Source organism: Schistocerca nitens, chromosome 8 (genome assembly GCF_023898315.1).
Source record: "Schistocerca nitens isolate TAMUIC-IGC-003100 chromosome 8, iqSchNite1.1, whole genome shotgun sequence".
NCBI lineage: Eukaryota > Metazoa > Arthropoda > Insecta > Orthoptera > Acrididae > Schistocerca > Schistocerca nitens.
The window spans coordinates 23,614,046-23,633,408 of record NC_064621.1 but is presented as its reverse complement, the minus strand read 5'-3'; the positions used below and the strand labels follow the sequence as shown (position 1 = coordinate 23,633,408).

Here is a 19,363-nt window from a genome sequence, read left to right as displayed (position 1 = left end):
GTCTGCATGGTTTGCAGTAAATACTCATGGTTCACACGGTCGAATGCTTTGTCAAAATCGAGAGCAACCAAGGCGCACGGAATGCGACAGGCGGCAGCTATCGCTATGATGTCGCGATAATCACACAAGGTGTCGTGAATGTTGCGGCCTTTACCTACACTCGTTTGTGGCGGGGCGGTGACCGTGTTCATCACCGGTTTGAGTCTCCTAGCTATAATCCTGGCAAAGATCTTATAATCACAGTTTAAAAGCGTGAGCGGGCGGTAGTGTTTTGCGGATTTCGCCAATGGCGACTTAGGAACCGGTATGATCAGACCCTCACTGAATTGTCGCGGGATGTCTTTGTCGGGGTCCATTAATTCCTGGCATATGCATGTCAGTTTCGGTAACAGCAGCCGTTTAAATGTGCGATAGAACTCCACCGGTAGACCGTCCGGACCAGGTGACTTGTTCTCAGGGCCCGTCAGCAGTGCATCTTCTACTTCCTCTTCAGTAGGTTCAGCCAACAATTGAATTGCTTCCGCCTGATTCACCTTGCGGGTTATACCCGACAATAAAGCCTCCATCGCCTCGCGATCCACAGGGCCAGCGGCGTATAGCGTCGCATAATAGTGCTTCAGCTCAGCCGATATCTCTCGCTGCTGCAACAACAAACGTCCGTCCTCCGTCCGTAGTTCAGTGACTAGTTTCCTGCGGCGACCTGTCCGCTCCTTAAGCACGTGATAGATGGAAGGTTGCTCGCCTGTGACACCGTCACGAAGGCGCGCTCTGACTTTGCATCCGGTGAGCTTTTGACGCGTCAAAGCCGTAATCGTGGCTTTTATTCGTTGGATTTCCTGGTGATGGTCTATAATTGACGCGTCCGGGCGGTATAAGTCTCGAAGGACCTGGAAATAGAACTCGACCGTCCTGGTGTACCACTCCTTCCTTTCACGGGAGTATCTCATAAAGGCCTTCCTGATTGTCGGTTTTGCACAAGTGAGCCACCACTCCAGCGCCGAGGCATATTGAGAAAACCGTCTCTCACAAGCTGCCCAAGACGCAGCAAAGAGTTCATGGCAGGCCTGTTCGTCCAAGTGCGAGACATTCAACTTCCAGTATCCTCTTCCACGGTACGTCCCTTGTCGTTGGAGGTTGAGTGTACAAATGTACGCCGCGTGGTCAGAGAAGACGGTCGGCCATATCTCCGTCTGCAAAAGTCTGCGACTTAAATCCAGCGTTACGTAAATACGATCTAGTCGGCTGGCGGAGTGTGTCGTGACATGCGTGAATCCTGGCCTATCGCCATTGACGTGTTCCCAGGTATCAATAAAATGAAAGTCCCTTATTATAGCCGCCAGATCCGGACAAGTGTTAAAATGTGGCGTCTGGTCTTTCGGGGATAGGACGCAGTTGTAGTCGCCACCGAAAATAATGTGGTCGTAACGGCCTACAAGCAATGGTGCAATAGCATCTTTAAAAAATTCCGCCCGTTCTGGTCTGTTACCAGTGCCTGAAGGGGCATAGACGTTGACAATACGAGTATCGTAAATTGTGAGCGCCATGCCTCTCGCCGTTGTGAGGTACTCTACGTCAGTCGCAAGTATCCCTTCCTTTGTAAGGATGGCTGTTCCAAGTTCTTGCACAGTCCCGGGATGAGTGAAGGCTATATATCCACTAATCGTGGCGAGGTCTACGTTCTTCACCTCTTGTAGTAAGACCACGTCGAGTTCGGCGGCGTATAACATGTCACGTAAGGTCTGCAGCTTGAGATTGCTGCTGATACTGTTGATGTTAACAGTGCCTATCCTGTATGCTTGTGCAGATGTCATACGCTGATGGAAGGGAGGAAGGACTTGTCTGTGACGGCACGCACTAGAGATTACTGTTCGCTGTGGCGGGTGGGAATCCCATCCGTATCATCTCTGACCTCACGCATTATCGCTGTCCCCACACCAACCATAGGGTCGTCATTCAAATCCCCTCCTGGTGGAACGCTTTCCACATCATCGGCCCAGTCGCCGGTCTCCCGGAGTCCAACCGACGCCGTGTCGCCGTCAAGTGTCTCCATGGGTATGTCATGCGGGGTCACCTCCCGTGTCGCGTCCACTACCATCTGTTCGGTGGGGGGGGTTAGGTGTCTCGGCCGTTGCAAGAATGCCTGCCGGACTGAGGACCTGGTGGATGCCATCGTCCTGTGCGACCGGTGTTCCTCCAAGAGTGCGGGCAACCCGCTGAGCCTTTTCACGCACCTCCTTCGCCGTCTGGTCCGCGTTCGGGGGCGCAATCCGTTGTTTTTTGCGTCTGCGGGGAGAGTGCCGTGGTCGGCTCATCTCGCTATCGGAAGATACGGTCTGCTCCGGTTCCTGCGGGTCCTCCGAATCCTGGAGCACGACGTTTTCAGCCGCAGCAATGGCGGCATGGCCCTCGGCATCGGGAGTCACCCGTTGCTCCGACGGGGCAGCGGAGAAGTCTGTCGCCTCTATCCGGTTCGCGACCATGGGCGCATCGTGGTTCTCTGGCGGTGACGTGCGAGGAGCCGCCTCCTCGACAGGTAAGTGGTCCGGTTCCGGTCCTCTGACTGCTGCAACGTAACTTACTGGCAACGTCTGCATAGTCGCAGGGCTTACGGCCTCTCCCACTGGTAACTGCGCTATCCTCCTCTGCATGCAGTCCGAGCGAACATGGCCTTCCTTACCACAACCTGAGCACGTTCGGGGTTGCCCGTCATACATGACAATGGCTCTACATCCACCGACGTATATATATGAAGGGACGTGACGCCGAAGATCAATTTTGACCTGCCGCACCCCATTGAGAACAGGGAAGGTATTGAAAGTCGTCCACTTCTCCGCTGTATTACTTAAGACCGTGCCATAGGTAGTAAGAACTGCATTGATCTGCCCTGCAGGCACCTCAAACGGAAGTTCAAAGATCCGAATGGTCCGGACGCCAAGTCCCGCCATTTCAACCGCCACAGCCCCCACATTACCGTCACAATGGGTGAACTTAAATCGCCCTCCCGAAGAGGCTATTACTCGTGCACAGCAGTCTGTGTTCGTCATCTTCACATAGACCGTTCGGCTAACTATCGACAAATGGATCCCGATAACGTCGTCAAATTGTAACTTCACTACATCGCGCAAAAAGGCTTCTATTTCGTATGGCTTAGGTCGTGCATAATGGTCGTCGAAACTAAATTTCAGAGTGTTTTTACGGAAGTTAGATTCCATCGTTACCACGCGTGCATGACGAACTTCCTCGAGAAATAGCTAGTCCCACCGTGATTACTCACCACTCGCCTCGGCGCTGGCCCGGAACAGCGAGGACGTAAACAGCGCACGTCCGCACACCTCGCCGGCCGCGAGTAGACGGCTCGAACCCACGACCCTGAGATTAAGAGTCTCATGCTCTACCGACTGAGCTAGCCGGGCTCCACACAATGCTTTACGAGCCATACAATACTGATGGGACCTGCGACCATCTATGGAAGATCCTTTTGACTACAGCTTATTTCCTGCTGCCACAAATGAGCTACAATCCTATTCAATGAAAAATTGTCTCCGAAAGGCATCAAATCTGCTTCAAATGATACGTGGCTATCAGCACCATTATTCAACACACATGCTCGACTGTGCGCAGACGCCTGTGGCGTAGCTCTTGGGCCCTGAATCAGACGCAGTAGTTCCAACAAAAACTCTCCTGAACGGCACTGTGCCGAAAATTTCGCTACAGATCACCCTTGTCTTGCTTGAGCTTCAGGTAGACGCCGGTTTGCAGCCAGGAAGCGGACAGCAGCAACTTTCAACTAGTTTTGTAGTACTCAAACAACACAGTAAAACAGCATGCATCTTTTGCAGAACTGGAAAAACTCGACCGTGACAGGATTCGAACCTGCAATCTTCGGATCCGAAGTCCGACGCCTTATCCATTAGGCCACACGGTCACTGGCGCAATACGCTTCCCCAAACACACCTCATTATCGCCATTTGTGCACTTCCCGGAATGAATTTACCATCTTTGACGCAATTCTCCAATTTCAGTACTAAAAATGCGACGCTACTTCTTGCTGTGTCCCATCGCAAGTTACATTCAAGCCCTTATGACGCTCATCAAACAAGAGCTTGCAAATCAGCTTCAATCGCTTAGTGCCATCTCAGTCGGTTGTAGAACGTACCTCACCCTATGAGATACAATGGCGAGTTGCCGCTATTACCAAAGCGGCGGCGGCGCCGACGACGACGACAACCGCGACGGTCTCTATCAGGGGTAGAAAATACATCACAAGAACTAAGTATTTCACGTCGGCATTCTCCGGAGACTCCCAAAAGCAGCAGTTTCTGGTGCCTACTTTAATAGCACCATTCGCACTATTCATTTGCGAGAGCATTTCTTAAATACCGCACCCATTTATAATTTGTTTCATCCTTGACCGCTTTTTTCGAAAGGGCCACGGTGGGAGGGGCTTTTACAAAATTCATTTGCCTCCTGTGAGGATCGAACTCACGACCTCTGGTTTACTAGACCAGCGCTCTGCCACTGAGCTAAGGAGGCGCCTCCTAGCGCGCTTTTCGGGTACTTTGTTCTTATGGACTAGTGAATCGGAGATCTTCAGCTGGAAACGCACCGCATTAGCGACCATTATTTGCATTTAGCTACCACAGCTGCTGCTTTCCTACACATCTCACACGATATCGATGTACACCTAAAATTCCAAAACAACACATTTATTTCATTTCAGAGTTACTTTCAGCTTCAAATACCATTCCTCTGATATTCATAAGAAGCTAGGCATCGTCGTAACCCGTTACGTTCATTACGCAAGGCTCACGAGAGGGGCGCAGGTTGCATCCGCGTAGACACAAAATTTTGCGCCGCCCAGCGTGGGGCTCGAACCCACGACCCTGAGATTAAGAGTCTCATGCTCTACCGACTGAGCTAGCCGGGCTCCACACAATGCTTTACGAGCCATACAATACTGATGGGACCTGCGACCATCTATGGAAGATCCTTTTGACTACAGCTTATTTCCTGCTGCCACAAATGAGCTACAATCCTATTCAATGAAAAATTGTCTCCGAAAGGCATCAAATCTGCTTCAAATGATACGTGGCTATCAGCACCATTATTCAACACACATGCTCGACTGTGCGCAGACGCCTGTGGCGTAGCTCTTGGGCCCTGAATCAGACGCAGTAGTTCCAACAAAAACTCTCCTGAACGGCACTGTGCCGAAAATTTCGCTACAGATCACCCTTGTCTTGCTTGAGCTTCAGGTAGACGCCGGTTTGCAGCCAGGAAGCGGACAGCAGCAACTTTCAACTAGTTTTGTAGTACTCAAACAACACAGTAAAACAGCATGCATCTTTTGCAGAACTGGAAAAACTCGACCGTGACAGGATTCGAACCTGCAATCTTCGGATCCGAAGTCCGACGCCTTATCCATTAGGCCACACGGTCACTGGCGCAATACGCTTCCCCAAACACACCTCATTATCGCCATTTGTGCACTTCCCGGAATGAATTTACCATCTTTGACGCAATTCTCCAATTTCAGTACTAAAAATGCGACGCTACTTCTTGCTGTGTCCCATCGCAAGTTACATTCAAGCCCTTATGACGCTCATCAAACAAGAGCTTGCAAATCAGCTTCAATCGCTTAGTGCCATCTCAGTCGGTTGTAGAACGTACCTCACCCTATGAGATACAATGGCGAGTTGCCGCTATTACCAAAGCGGCGGCGGCGCCGACGACGACGACGACAACCGCGAGGGTCTCTATCAGGGGTAGAAAATACATCACAAGAACCAAGTATTTCACGTCGGCATTCTCCGGAGACTCCCAAAAGCAGCAGTTTCTGGTGCCTACTTTAATAGCACCATTCGCACTATTCATTTGCGAGAGCATTTCTTAAATACCGCACCCATTTATAATTTGTTTCATCCTTGACCGCTTTTTTCGAAAGGGCCGCGGTGGGAGGGGCTTTTACAAAATTCATTTGCCTCCTGTGAGGATCGAACTCACGACCTCTGGTTTACTAGACCAGCGCTCTGCCACTGAGCTAAGGAGGCGCCTCCTAGCGCGCTTTTCGGGTACTTTGTTCTTATGGACTAGTGAATCGGAGATCTTCAGCTGGAAACGCACCGCATTAGCGACCATTATTTGCATTTAGCTACCACAGCTGCTGCTTTCCTACACATCTCACACGATATCGATGTACACCTAAAATTCCAAAACAACACATTTATTTCATTTCAGAGTTACTTTCAGCTTCAAATACCATTCCTCTGATATTCATAAGAAGCTAGGCATCGTCGTAACCCGTTACGTTCATTACGCAAGGCTCACGAGAGGGGCGCAGGTTGCATCCGCGTAGACACAAAATTTTGCGCCGCCCAGCGTGGGGCTCGAACCCACGACCCTGAGATTAAGAGTCTCATGCTCTACCGACTGAGCTAGCCGGGCTCCACACAATGCTTTACGAGCCATACAATACTGATGGGACCTGCGACCATCTATGGAAGATCCTTTTGACTACAGCTTATTTCCTGCTGCCACAAATGAGCTACAATCCTATTCAATGAAAAATTGTCTCCGAAAGGCATCAAATCTGCTTCAAATGATACGTGGCTATCAGCACCATTATTCAACACACATGCTCGACTGTGCGCAGACGCCTGTGGCGTAGCTCTTGGGCCCTGAATCAGACGCAGTAGTTCCAACAAAAACTCTCCTGAACGGCACTGTGCCGAAAATTTCGCTACAGATCACCCTTGTCTTGCTTGAGCTTCAGGTAGACGCCGGTTTGCAGCCAGGAAGCGGACAGCAGCAACTTTCAACTAGTTTTGTAGTACTCAAACAACACAGTAAAACAGCATGCATCTTTTGCAGAACTGGAAAAACTCGACCGTGACAGGATTCGAACCTGCAATCTTCGGATCCGAAGTCCGACGCCTTATCCATTAGGCCACACGGTCACTGGCGCAATACGCTTCCCCAAACACACCTCATTATCGCCATTTGTGCACTTCCCGGAATGAATTTACCATCTTTGACGCAATTCTCCAATTTCAGTACTAAAAATGCGACGCTACTTCTTGCTGTGTCCCATCGCAAGTTACATTCAAGCCCTTATGACGCTCATCAAACAAGAGCTTGCAAATCAGCTTCAATCGCTTAGTGCCATCTCAGTCGGTTGTAGAACGTACCTCACCCTATGAGATACAATGGCGAGTTGCCGCTATTACCAAAGCGGCGGCGGCGCCGACGACGACGACAACGACGACGACGACAACCGCGAGGGTCTCTATCAGGGGTAGAAAATACATCACAAGAACTAAGTATTTCACGTCGGCATTCTCCGGAGACTCCCAAAAGCAGCAGTTTCTGGTGCCCACTTTAATAGCACCATTCGCACTATTCATTTGCGAGAGCATTTCTTAAATACCGCACCCATTTATAATTTGTTTCATCCTTGACCGCTTTTTTCGAAAGGGCCACGGTGGGAGGGGCTTTTACAAAATTCATTTGCCTCCTGTGAGGATCGAACTCACGACCTCTGGTTTACTAGACCAGCGCTCTGCCACTGAGCTAAGGAGGCGCCTCCTAGCGCGCTTTTCGGGTACTTTGTTCTTATGGACTAGTGAATCGGAGATCTTCAGCTGGAAACGCACCGCATTAGCGACCATTATTTGCATTTAGCTACCACAGCTGCTGCTTTCCTACACATCTCACACGATATCGATGTACACCTAAAATTCCAAAACAACACATTTATTTCATTTCAGAGTTACTTTCAGCTTCAAATACCATTCCTCTGATATTCATAAGAAGCTAGGCATCGTCGTAACCCGTTACGTTCATTACGCAAGGCTCACGAGAGGGGCGCAGGTTGCATCCGCGTAGACACAAAATTTTGCGCCGCCCAGCGTGGGGCTCGAACCCACGACCCTGAGATTAAGAGTCTCATGCTCTACCGACTGAGCTAGCCGGGCTCCACACAATGCTTTACGAGCCATACAATACTGATGGGACCTGCGACCATCTATGGAAGATCCTTTTGACTACAGCTTATTTCCTGCTGCCACAAATGAGCTACAATCCTATTCAATGAAAAATTGTCTCCGAAAGGCATCAAATCTGCTTCAAATGATACGTGGCTATCAGCACCATTATTCAACACACATGCTCGACTGTGCGCAGACGCCTGTGGCGTAGCTCTTGGGCCCTGAATCAGACGCAGTAGTTCCAACAAAAACTCTCCTGAACGGCACTGTGCCGAAAATTTCGCTACAGATCACCCTTGTCTTGCTTGAGCTTCAGGTAGACGCCGGTTTGCAGCCAGGAAGCGGACAGCAGCAACTTTCAACTAGTTTTGTAGTACTCAAACAACACAGTAAAACAGCATGCATCTTTTGCAGAACTGGAAAAACTCGACCGTGACAGGATTCGAACCTGCAATCTTCGGATCCGAAGTCCGACGCCTTATCCATTAGGCCACACGGTCACTGGCGCAATACGCTTCCCCAAACACACCTCATTATCGCCATTTGTGCACTTCCCGGAATGAATTTACCATCTTTGACGCAATTCTCCAATTTCAGTACTAAAAATGCGACGCTACTTCTTGCTGTGTCCCATCGCAAGTTACATTCAAGCCCTTATGACGCTCATCAAACAAGAGCTTGCAAATCAGCTTCAATCGCTTAGTGCCATCTCAGTCGGTTGTAGAACGTACCTCACCCTATGAGATACAATGGCGAGTTGCCGCTATTACCAAAGCGGCGGCGGCGCCGACGACGACGACGACGACGACGACAACCGCGAGGGTCTCTATCAGGGGTAGAAAATACATCACAAGAACTAAGTATTTCACGTCGGCATTCTCCGGAGACTCCCAAAAGCAGCAGTTTCTGGTGCCTACTTTAATAGCACCATTCGCACTATTCATTTGCGAGAGCATTTCTTAAATACCGCACCCATTTATAATTTGTTTCATCCTTGACCGCTTTTTTCGAAAGGGCCACGGTGGGAGGGGCTTTTACAAAATTCATTTGCCTCCTGTGAGGATCGAACTCACGACCTCTGGTTTACTAGACCAGCGCTCTGCCACTGAGCTAAGGAGGCGCCTCCTAGCGCGCTTTTCGGGTACTTTGTTCTTATGGACTAGTGAATCGGAGATCTTCAGCTGGAAACGCACCGCATTAGCGACCATTATTTGCATTTAGCTACCACAGCTGCTGCTTTCCTACACATCTCACACGATATCGATGTACACCTAAAATTCCAAAACAACACATTTATTTCATTTCAGAGTTACTTTCAGCTTCAAATACCATTCCTCTGATATTCATAAGAAGCTAGGCATCGTCGTAACCCGTTACGTTCATTACGCAAGGCTCACGAGAGGGGCGCAGGTTGCATCCGCGTAGACACAAAATTTTGCGCCGCCCAGCGTGGGGCTCGAACCCACGACCCTGAGATTAAGAGTCTCATGCTCTACCGACTGAGCTAGCCGGGCTCCACACAATGCTTTACGAGCCATACAATACTGATGGGACCTGCGACCATCTATGGAAGATCCTTTTGACTACAGCTTATTTCCTGCTGCCACAAATGAGCTACAATCCTATTCAATGAAAAATTGTCTCCGAAAGGCATCAAATCTGCTTCAAATGATACGTGGCTATCAGCACCATTATTCAACACACATGCTCGACTGTGCGCAGACGCCTGTGGCGTAGCTCTTGGGCCCTGAATCAGACGCAGTAGTTCCAACAAAAACTCTCCTGAACGGCACTGTGCCGAAAATTTCGCTACAGATCACCCTTGTCTTGCTTGAGCTTCAGGTAGACGCCGGTTTGCAGCCAGGAAGCGGACAGCAGCAACTTTCAACTAGTTTTGTAGTACTCAAACAACACAGTAAAACAGCATGCATCTTTTGCAGAACTGGAAAAACTCGACCGTGACAGGATTCGAACCTGCAATCTTCGGATCCGAAGTCCGACGCCTTATCCATTTTTTTTTTTTTTTTTTTTTTTGTTTTTTTTTTTTGTCTTTTTTTCGTTTCGGGCCTCCATCCACCCCTTATAGCCCGTCCTTCTGCTCGCCATTAATTCACCTTCGTCGGTGTGGCATCAAAGGCCTTTGATTTAAGGAAAATGAAAACGATGTGGATTACATGCTTCGTTTACGATACAAGCATCCATATTAAGGAAATAGTAACTGAAATTTATGGCGGCTCCAGTGCCTTGTGGTAACAGAAAACGTCAAGGAAGTTAAAAGAAAAGTGAAAATCCATTGCTTCTAAAATTAAAAAGCTTTGTTCTGAACTCTGCGAAATTGAAAGAGAACTAAAATATTGCTCGAAAGAGAAAACTGAATTTTCTTCTTCTTACGAAATGAAGCTTGATCTCTTGCCAATTGATTACTTCAGTGGTGTTAGTAACTTGTGGTTCGGTCAACATGACATATTATTCGCCTTATAGATGGTCCGTCTGATCTTGAGTGAGTAGCTGCTGAATGTTCGTTAACATGAAATTCAATCAATTGATGTGGTAGTCTTTTTTTTTTTTTTTTTTTTTTTTTTTTTTTTTTTTTTTTACGTTACAGTTTTGAGCAGGTAGTTGGCGAAGTTATCTTTATAGTTTTTCGTTTTCATTAGCATATGGTGCTGAGTTGTAAGATAGACACAGAAGTCTTCTTTACTCTTGTCTTCTTTTGTAAATAAGTAATGTACAGTAGCGGCTTTTAACCAGTTTAGTGCGTTCCTTCTCGTCCGTGGGTACGGGGTATCGTCCGGGGTCAGAAAGGCAGCAGGTGTTATATATCTGGGCGATGTTCTACTAATGAGTGCTAACTTGTTCGTGATATATTCCCATATATCTTTTATGTTGTCGCACACAAACCTGTGTTCATCAGTATCCATGAAATTACACGTTGTGCACAAAGGTGATTCTGCGAGGTGTATGTTATGTAGTTTGGAGTTAGTTGCCAATTTTCTGTTAACTGCGAAATACCAAGTGGCTTTCAGTGTAGACGGCAAGTACGGACAATGGATGTTCTCCCAGATTACCTTCCAGTCGTAAAAGTTGTATTTTTCTTCAATGTTATTTTTCTTCTTATCTTTCATGAGTTCCTGGTACACGTGTTTCACTGTCTTCATTTCTTGTTCGGGGATCCTTGTGTGTACATAACTGTACTCCAGTAAAAACCATTTTAAGTGGTAAAGTCCGTTTGGAATATGTTGCACCGTGATAGGTGGACTGAGGTCGGCCGGAGCTATCTCAGTAAGCAGGTGAGCAGCGAGACTATCAGCTGAGTGTTTCCATTGGTGGAAAGTTGTTGATATATATAAAGCTTGCGCCTTCTTTTCAACATCGACAAGATTTAAGCCACCATTTTCTGTGGCAAGCGTTAAGGTGTCAAACTGAACTTTAAAAATGTGGTGACGGCTGACAAACTGTCCTAATGCTGACATGATTCGTTTTGCAGTGGGTGCAGACATTGGTAAAACTTGAGCGATATAATTGAGTTTCGAGGTGAGGTAGACATTTGCGACCGTTACTTTCTGAATTTCATTTAGTTTCCGTACACTGTGTTCCCGTATGCTGGCACGAATAGTCCGTAGAAGCTTTCGGTAGTTGGTTGCAATAGTGTGCCGAATATTACTCTGAAAATCAATTCCAAGGCACTTGAATATCTTCAGCTGACGTAGTTGTCTGTGAGGGTGCGATCCTAGGCCGCGGCCAATATTGAATATTCCGGACTTTGTCCAGTTTAGTTGTGCACCTGACGCGTGCTCATATTGCCTGACTAGCTGTAGTGCGGTCTCCACTTCAGTTCTATTTAGTACAAGGAAACCGACATCGTCTGCATACGCCTTGCACACTACTCGGGATCCATGTATGACGATGCCCTGTAAACTTTGCGTCAGGGTAGCTAACAAAGGCTCAATGGCAATCGCAAAAAGCGCCATGGACATTGGGCAGCCCTGCCTGACGGAACTGGCTATCTCGATTGCTCGGGTAGGCTGGCCATTGATGATGACTCTGGATAAATTAGTCGCTACCATCTGTTTTATAATTGCGACGAACCCAGGTGGAAAACCCATCGCATACATGGTACGAAAGAGATACTGGTGGTTTACCCTGTCAAAGGCTTTGTCGAAGTCCAAAGATATGATGGCACATTTCAGCTTACAGACTTCCGCAATAGAGATTAAATCACGGTAGTCGCACAGAGTCTGTCGAATTTTCCGATCCTTGCCCACGCTGGTCTGGTAAGGGCCAATGATACTGGTCATTGTAGATTTAAGCCTTTGGGCCAAAAGTCTCGCAAAGATTTTATAGTCGCTGTTGAGCAGCGTTATCGGTCTTAGATTTTTTACGTTTGCACTGCCTGAGGTTTTTTTAATGAGAACGATTATGCCTTCACAGAAGCTGGTGGGGATCACGTTGTTGTGGTCTAGAAGTTCGTTACAGATGCAAGTGATCTTCGCCTTTATGGTGTTCCAGAATTTTTGATAGAATTCGGCGGGAATTCCGTCAGGTCCGGGGGATTTATTCTTAGCACTTTTCCAGAGTACATATTCCACGTCTTCTTCGGTCGCCACGTCTAATAGCTTTTCCGCGTCCACGATACTGACTCTGTTGCGCAAATTATTCAAAAGAGCATCCTGCGCTTGCACGTTAACTTCTTTATTTGACATCAAGGTGGTGAAGTAGTTTAGCACCGCCGCTTTAATCTCGTTGTGCGTAGTCAGCGTTGCGCCATCCTCAGCAATTAACTCCGTCAGTATTTTACGGGACCCTTTCTTACTTTCTTGGATCATATGGTAGACTGAGGTGAGTTCTTGGTGTACAGTTGTCTGGACCCGCGACCTGACTTTGTAGCCTTCTAGCTGCGTCCTCCGTAGGGTTAGGATTTTGGCCTGGATTTTCTTAATTCGTTGACAATTCTCGACAGCCGAAGTACCGAGCATATACAGTTCCCGCAGACAATGAAAATAGAAATTGATCGTCCTTTGAAGCCAAAAGCCCTTTTCCCGTGCGTAGTTCATGAAACACCACCTAATTTTAGGTTTGGCGCACCTCAGCCACCAATCAATGGCCGAATTATAAGAGGCAAATCGTTGCTCACATTCTCGCCAGGTATGGAGGAAGGCTTCTTGACACGCCGAGTCTTGTAGATGTGAAACATTTAATTTCCACAGGCCCCTGTAGCGACACGTCCGTTGTCGGTCTAGACTTATAGTACAGATGTATGCAGCATGATCTGAGAAAGCCACTGGCCATACTTCTGACTGCAGAATGTTATTCCTCAAAGTGGGTGTAACATAAATTCGATCAAGACGGCTTGCCGAATGGGTCGTGATATGGGTAAACCCAGGTGCTGCCCCATGCTTGAGCTCCCAAGAATCAACTAAGCGCAAGTCTCGTACAATTCGTTCCAGTTCAAGTGATTTGTTAAGATTGGGAGTCTGGTCCTTTGCACTGATGACACAGTTAAAGTCGCCTCCGAAGATGACATTGGTGTGGCGGACGCCAAAGAGAGGAACTATTTCTTCTTTAAAAAATTCTGCTCTTTGACGTCTATTACTGGAACCGGATGGGGCATAGACATTAATTAGTCTGTTGCTATAAAAAGTGCCCGCAATGCCCCTACTGTTCGGCAGTTTTGTGACGTCGGTAATAATGATACCTTCCTTCACAATAAAAGCTGTACCTAATTCGCAACCGGCCCCAGGATTAGTGATCACATTATAACCTGGTATGCAATCAAGTCTGATCTCTGTTACTTCTTGTACAAATAAAATGTCTACATCAGCTGCATATAAAAAGTCCTTTAAGTGTTGCAGTTTAAGAGCGCTACGGATCTTATTAATATTGAGAGTAGCAAGTCGATAGGCCTGTGGCGGAATAGTGGTGGACTAAACAGGAGCAATACCTAAAATCAGTCCGATATCAAACAGAAATAACGCTGGAAAAAACAAGTCACGTCGTAGAAGCACTTTGGAAGCAATTCCAGATAACAAAAACATGTATTAACAGTCACTTTAAAGGCAGAGTTAAAAATAGTCTCCGGTTGAAAAGGGATCAGTCGTGCGTTCTTTTTGCGCGGCAGTTTCTGTCGAGGCGTTATCTTTCTCGGTAACATCGTCGACTTTGGAGACTGAAGTGACGGCTGTCACCGTTTCGGAAGTATCCATACTGTCTACTTCGGCAGTGGATTCTGTATCGTCCGCCCAACTAGTTGGCGGCGGTTGTGTCGAGGTCGTTACCGACTCTGGTGCAGGATAGAGTTTGACCATGCGGACATCACAGTCGGTTCGGAGTTGAGCTGACTGTTCAGGGTTCAGAGGGAGAGCATCTGAGACATTGTCAAGGACTGATGGTAAACTGGCTGAGGGATGATCATGGTTTGTGCTTTCAGATGCTTTGTCACTGAGTTGTTCACCTATCTGTTTAGCCTTTTCGCGCAGAACCGGTGCAATCTGTTCTGCACCCTGGCGGGCAACTCTCCGTTTTTTAGTTTTTCTGGGAGACGTACGATTGTGTGGGCCTTGATCGGAACCTGCTGGAGATTCCCCCCGTGGAGTAGCAGCGGCCGATTGGGACGCAGCCGTTTGCATGTCGGATGCCTGTTCTTCTGTGACTACTACGGACGGCGATACTTCTATGGGTTTAGGTGGGGTCTCTTCCGGCGTTGCAACAGTCCCCATTTGCGTCACTGGCGCAGGCACAACAGTATTTTCACTGATTTCGGTGACCGTGGATGTAGCCGAAAGCCCACGCGCCACGGCGACGTACGTCACAGGCAGTGTTGTCATCGCGGGGGGCCTGGCTGCCTCGCCGGCAGGCAGCTGCGCCACTCGCCTCTGCATGCATTCGGCACGCACGTGACCTGTCGAGTTGCATGCGGCACACGTTCGAGGCTGATCATCGTACATTACTATCGCACGATACCCGCATATGTTAACATAAGACGGGATGTGCTTCTGCAGCTCGATTTTCAATTGCCGCACCCCATTAAGAACCGGGAATTTATGTGCACTAGACCAACGTTCCGCAATATTGCTGATGATTTTACCGTAGGGACAGAGCACTGCGTTGATCTGTTCACTGGTTATTTCAAATGGAAGTTCAAAGAGTCGAACAGTCCGTATTCCTAGGCCGGCATGCGAAACAACAACTTCACCCACATTGCCATCGCTATGTTTAAATTTGAGGATACCACCACAAGATTCAACTATTTTCTCACACATGTCTGATCGAGCTAATTTAACGAAAACGGTGCTACTGACAATCGAAAGATGTATCCCGATTATATCCTCAAGTCCTATCTTTACTTCATCTTCTAACCATTGCTCAACTTCAAAAGATTTAGGTCGGACAAAGTTTCTGTCAAAAGTAAACTTCAATGTGTCTTTCCTACTCGGTTGAGACATCACGAAATCGAGTTCATTTCCAGATTACACCAAAACACTGGTAGACACTGAAGCAAGCGCAGTGACTCACCACACGAAAACAACGACGGCGCGGCGCGCAGCACAGCACGTCCGACCTCGACCGCGTCCGCCGACTGACTACCCCAACTCAGCTATGGAGATCCATTAGGCCACACGGTCACTGGCGCAATACGCTTCCCCAAACACACCTCATTATCGCCATTTGTGCACTTCCCGGAATGAATTTACCATCTTTGACGCAATTCTCCAATTTCAGTACTAAAAATGCGACGCTACTTCTTGCTGTGTCCCATCGCAAGTTACATTCAAGCCCTTATGACGCTCATCAAACAAGAGCTTGCAAATCAGCTTCAATCGCTTAGTGCCATCTCAGTCGGTTGTAGAACGTACCTCACCCTATGAGATACAATGGCGAGTTGCCGCTATTACCAAAGCGGCGGCGGCGCCGACGACGACGACGACGACGACGACAACCGCGAGGGTCTCTATCAGGGGTAGAAAATACATCACAAGAACTAAGTATTTCACGTCGGCATTCTCCGGAGACTCCCAAAAGCAGCAGTTTCTGGTGCCTACTTTAATAGCACCATTCGCACTATTCATTTGCGAGAGCATTTCTTAAATACCGCACCCATTTATAATTTGTTTCATCCTTGACCGCTTTTTTCGAAAGGGCCACGGTGGGAGGGGCTTTTACAAAATTCATTTGCCTCCTGTGAGGATCGAACTCACGACCTCTGGTTTACTAGACCAGCGCTCTGCCACTGAGCTAAGGAGGCGCCTCCTAGCGCGCTTTTCGGGTACTTTGTTCTTATGGACTAGTGAATCGGAGATCTTCAGCTGGAAACGCACCGCATTAGCGACCATTATTTGCATTTAGCTACCACAGCTGCTGCTTTCCTACACATCTCACACGATATCGATGTACACCTAAAATTCCAAAACAACACATTTATTTCATTTCAGAGTTACTTTCAGCTTCAAATACCATTCCTCTGATATTCATAAGAAGCTAGGCATCGTCGTAACCCGTTACGTTCATTACGCAAGGCTCACGAGAGGGGCGCAGGTTGCATCCGCGTAGACACAAAATTTTGCGCCGCCCAGCGTGGGGCTCGAACCCACGACCCTGAGATTAAGAGTCTCATGCTCTACCGACTGAGCTAGCCGGGCTCCACACAATGCTTTACGAGCCATACAATACTGATGGGACCTGCGACCATCTATGGAAGATCCTTTTGACTACAGCTTATTTCCTGCTGCCACAAATGAGCTACAATCCTATTCAATGAAAAATTGTCTCCGAAAGGCATCAAATCTGCTTCAAATGATACGTGGCTATCAGCACCATTATTCAACACACATGCTCGACTGTGCGCAGACGCCTGTGGCGTAGCTCTTGGGCCCTGAATCAGACGCAGTAGTTCCAACAAAAACTCTCCTGAAACGGCACTGTGCCGAAAATTTCGCTACAGATCACCCTTGTCTTGCTTGAGCTTCAGGTAGACGCCGGTTTGCAGCCAGGAAGCGGACAGCAGCAAACTTTCAACTAGTTTTGTAGTACTCAAACAACACAGTAAAAAAAAGCATGCATCTTTTGCAGAACTGGAAAAACTCGACCGTGACAGGATTCGAACCTGCAATCTTCGGATCCGAAAGTCCGACGCCTTATCCATTAGGCCACACGGTCACTGGCGCAATACGCTTCCCCAAACACACCTCATTATCGCCATTTGTGCACTTCCCGGAATGAATTTACCATCTTTGACGCAATTCTCCAATTTCAGTACTAAAAATGCGACGCTACTTCTTGCTGTGTCCCATCGCAAGTTACATTCAAGCCCTTATGACGCTCATCAAACAAGAGCTTGCAAATCAGCTTCAATCGCTTAGTGCCATCTCAGTCGGTTGTAGAACGTACCTCACCCTATGAGATACAATGGCGAGTTGCCGCTATTACCAAAGCGGCGGCGGCGCCGACGACGACGACGACGACGACGACAACCGCGAGGGTCTCTATCAGGGGTAGAAAATACATCACAAGAACTAAGTATTTCACGTCGGCATTCTCCGGAGACTCCCAAAAGCAGCAGTTTCTGGTGCCTACTTTAATAGCACCATTCGCACTATTCATTTGCGAGAGCATTTCTTAAATACCGCACCCATTTATAATTTGTTTCATCCTTGACCGCTTTTTTCGAAAGGGCCACGGTGGGAGGGGCTTTTACAAAATTCATTTGCCTCCTGTGAGGATCGAACTCACGACCTCTGGTTTACTAGACCAGCGCTCTGCCACTGAGCTAAGGAGGCGCCTCCTAGCGCGCTTTTCGGGTACTTTGTTCTTATGGACTAGTGAATCGGAGATCTTCAGCTGGAAACGCACCGCATTAGCGACCATTATTTGCATTTAGCTACCACAGCTGCTGCTTTCCTACACATCTCACACGATATCGATGTACACCTAAAATTCCAAAACAACACATTTATTTCATTTCAGAGTTACTTTCAGCTTCAAATACCATTCCTCTGATATTCATAAGAAGCTAGGCATCGTCGTAACCCGTTACGTTCATTACGCAAGGCTCACGAGAGGGGCGCAGGTTGCATCCGCGTAGACACAAAATTTTGCGCCGCCCAGCGTGGGGCTCGAACCCACGACCCTGAGATTAAGAGTCTCATGCTCTACCGACTGAGCTAGCCGGGCTCCACACAATGCTTTACGAGCCATACAATACTGATGGGACCTGCGACCATCTATGGAAGATCCTTTTGACTACAGCTTATTTCCTGCTGCCACAAATGAGCTACAATCCTATTCAATGAAAAATTGTCTCCGAAAGGCATCAAATCTGCTTCAAATGATACGTGGCTATCAGCACCATTATTCAACACACATGCTCGACTGTGCGCAGACGCCTGTGGCGTAGCTCTTGGGCCCTGAATCAGACGCAGTAGTTCCAACAAAAACTCTCCTGAACGGCACTGTGCCGAAAATTTCGCTACAGATCACCCTTGTCTTGCTTGAGCTTCAGGTAGACGCCGGTTTGCAGCCAGGAAGCGGACAGCAGCAACTTTCAACTAGTTTTGTAGTACTCAAACAACACAGTAAAACAGCATGCATCTTTTGCAGAACTGGAAAAACTCGACCGTGACAGGATTCGAACCTGCAATCTTCGGATCCGAAGTCCGACGCCTTATCCATTAGGCCACACGGTCACTGGCGCAATACGCTTCCCCAAACACACCTCATTATCGCCATTTGTGCACTTCCCGGAATGAATTTACCATCTTTGACGCAATTCTCCAATTTCAGTACTAAAAATGCGACGCTACTTCTTGCTGTGTCCCATCGCAAGTTACATTCAAGCCCTTATGACGCTCATCAAACAAGAGCTTGCAAATCAGCTTCAATCGCTTAGTGCCATCTCAGTCGGTTGTAGAACGTACCTCACCCTATGAGATACAATGGCGAGTTGCCGCTATTACCAAAGCGGCGGCGGCGCCGACGACGACGACGACGACGACAACCGCGAGGGTCTCTATCAGGGGTAGAAAATACATCACAAGAACTAAGTATTTCACGTCGGCATTCTCCGGAGACTCCCAAAAGCAGCAGTTTCTGGTGCCTACTTTAATAGCACCATTCGCACTATTCATTTGCGAGAGCATTTCTTAAATACCGCACCCATTTATAATTTGTTTCATCCTTGACCGCTTTTTTCGAAAGGGCCACGGTGGGAGGGGCTTTTACAAAATTCATTTGCCTCCTGTGAGGATCGAACTCACGACCTCTGGTTTACTAGACCAGCGCTCTGCCACTGAGCTAAGGAGGCGCCTCCTAGCGCGCTTTTCGGGTACTTTGTTCTTATGGACTAGTGAATCGGAGATCTTCAGCTGGAAACGCACCGCATTAGC

At 47.9% G+C, this 19,363-nt stretch overlaps 19 non-coding genes across 19 annotated transcripts; all 19 read right to left on the bottom strand.

The window, feature by feature from the left end:
- Nucleotides 1-3,852: 3,852 nt before the first annotated feature.
- Trnar-ucg (transfer RNA arginine (anticodon UCG)) lies at nucleotides 3,853-3,925 on the bottom strand. The gene has a single exon. It is a non-coding gene; the product is annotated as a tRNA-Arg (tRNA).
- A 536-nt stretch (nucleotides 3,926-4,461) lies between these two features.
- Trnat-agu (transfer RNA threonine (anticodon AGU)) lies at nucleotides 4,462-4,533 on the bottom strand. The gene has a single exon. It is a non-coding gene; the product is annotated as a tRNA-Thr (tRNA).
- Nucleotides 4,534-4,854: 321 nt separating this feature from the next.
- On the bottom strand, nucleotides 4,855-4,927 carry Trnak-cuu (transfer RNA lysine (anticodon CUU)). The gene has a single exon. It is a non-coding gene; the product is annotated as a tRNA-Lys (tRNA).
- Nucleotides 4,928-5,366: 439 nt separating this feature from the next.
- Nucleotides 5,367-5,439, bottom strand: Trnar-ucg (transfer RNA arginine (anticodon UCG)). Its single transcript has one exon. It is a non-coding gene; the product is annotated as a tRNA-Arg (tRNA).
- A 539-nt stretch (nucleotides 5,440-5,978) lies between these two features.
- On the bottom strand, nucleotides 5,979-6,050 carry Trnat-agu (transfer RNA threonine (anticodon AGU)). The gene has a single exon. It is a non-coding gene; the product is annotated as a tRNA-Thr (tRNA).
- A 321-nt stretch (nucleotides 6,051-6,371) lies between these two features.
- Trnak-cuu (transfer RNA lysine (anticodon CUU)) lies at nucleotides 6,372-6,444 on the bottom strand. Its single transcript has one exon. It is a non-coding gene; the product is annotated as a tRNA-Lys (tRNA).
- Nucleotides 6,445-6,883: 439 nt separating this feature from the next.
- Nucleotides 6,884-6,956, bottom strand: Trnar-ucg (transfer RNA arginine (anticodon UCG)). The gene has a single exon. It is a non-coding gene; the product is annotated as a tRNA-Arg (tRNA).
- Nucleotides 6,957-7,507: 551 nt separating this feature from the next.
- Trnat-agu (transfer RNA threonine (anticodon AGU)) lies at nucleotides 7,508-7,579 on the bottom strand. Its single transcript has one exon. It is a non-coding gene; the product is annotated as a tRNA-Thr (tRNA).
- A 321-nt stretch (nucleotides 7,580-7,900) lies between these two features.
- On the bottom strand, nucleotides 7,901-7,973 carry Trnak-cuu (transfer RNA lysine (anticodon CUU)). The gene has a single exon. It is a non-coding gene; the product is annotated as a tRNA-Lys (tRNA).
- Nucleotides 7,974-8,412: 439 nt separating this feature from the next.
- Trnar-ucg (transfer RNA arginine (anticodon UCG)) lies at nucleotides 8,413-8,485 on the bottom strand. The gene has a single exon. It is a non-coding gene; the product is annotated as a tRNA-Arg (tRNA).
- Nucleotides 8,486-9,033: 548 nt separating this feature from the next.
- On the bottom strand, nucleotides 9,034-9,105 carry Trnat-agu (transfer RNA threonine (anticodon AGU)). The gene has a single exon. It is a non-coding gene; the product is annotated as a tRNA-Thr (tRNA).
- Nucleotides 9,106-9,426: 321 nt separating this feature from the next.
- On the bottom strand, nucleotides 9,427-9,499 carry Trnak-cuu (transfer RNA lysine (anticodon CUU)). The gene has a single exon. It is a non-coding gene; the product is annotated as a tRNA-Lys (tRNA).
- A 6,656-nt stretch (nucleotides 9,500-16,155) lies between these two features.
- On the bottom strand, nucleotides 16,156-16,227 carry Trnat-agu (transfer RNA threonine (anticodon AGU)). The gene has a single exon. It is a non-coding gene; the product is annotated as a tRNA-Thr (tRNA).
- A 321-nt stretch (nucleotides 16,228-16,548) lies between these two features.
- On the bottom strand, nucleotides 16,549-16,621 carry Trnak-cuu (transfer RNA lysine (anticodon CUU)). Its single transcript has one exon. It is a non-coding gene; the product is annotated as a tRNA-Lys (tRNA).
- A 443-nt stretch (nucleotides 16,622-17,064) lies between these two features.
- Nucleotides 17,065-17,138, bottom strand: Trnae-uuc (transfer RNA glutamic acid (anticodon UUC)). The gene has a single exon. It is a non-coding gene; the product is annotated as a tRNA-Glu (tRNA).
- Nucleotides 17,139-17,686: 548 nt separating this feature from the next.
- On the bottom strand, nucleotides 17,687-17,758 carry Trnat-agu (transfer RNA threonine (anticodon AGU)). The gene has a single exon. It is a non-coding gene; the product is annotated as a tRNA-Thr (tRNA).
- A 321-nt stretch (nucleotides 17,759-18,079) lies between these two features.
- On the bottom strand, nucleotides 18,080-18,152 carry Trnak-cuu (transfer RNA lysine (anticodon CUU)). Its single transcript has one exon. It is a non-coding gene; the product is annotated as a tRNA-Lys (tRNA).
- Nucleotides 18,153-18,591: 439 nt separating this feature from the next.
- On the bottom strand, nucleotides 18,592-18,664 carry Trnar-ucg (transfer RNA arginine (anticodon UCG)). The gene has a single exon. It is a non-coding gene; the product is annotated as a tRNA-Arg (tRNA).
- Nucleotides 18,665-19,209: 545 nt separating this feature from the next.
- Nucleotides 19,210-19,281, bottom strand: Trnat-agu (transfer RNA threonine (anticodon AGU)). Its single transcript has one exon. It is a non-coding gene; the product is annotated as a tRNA-Thr (tRNA).
- Between the last annotated feature and the right edge of the window lie 82 nt (nucleotides 19,282-19,363).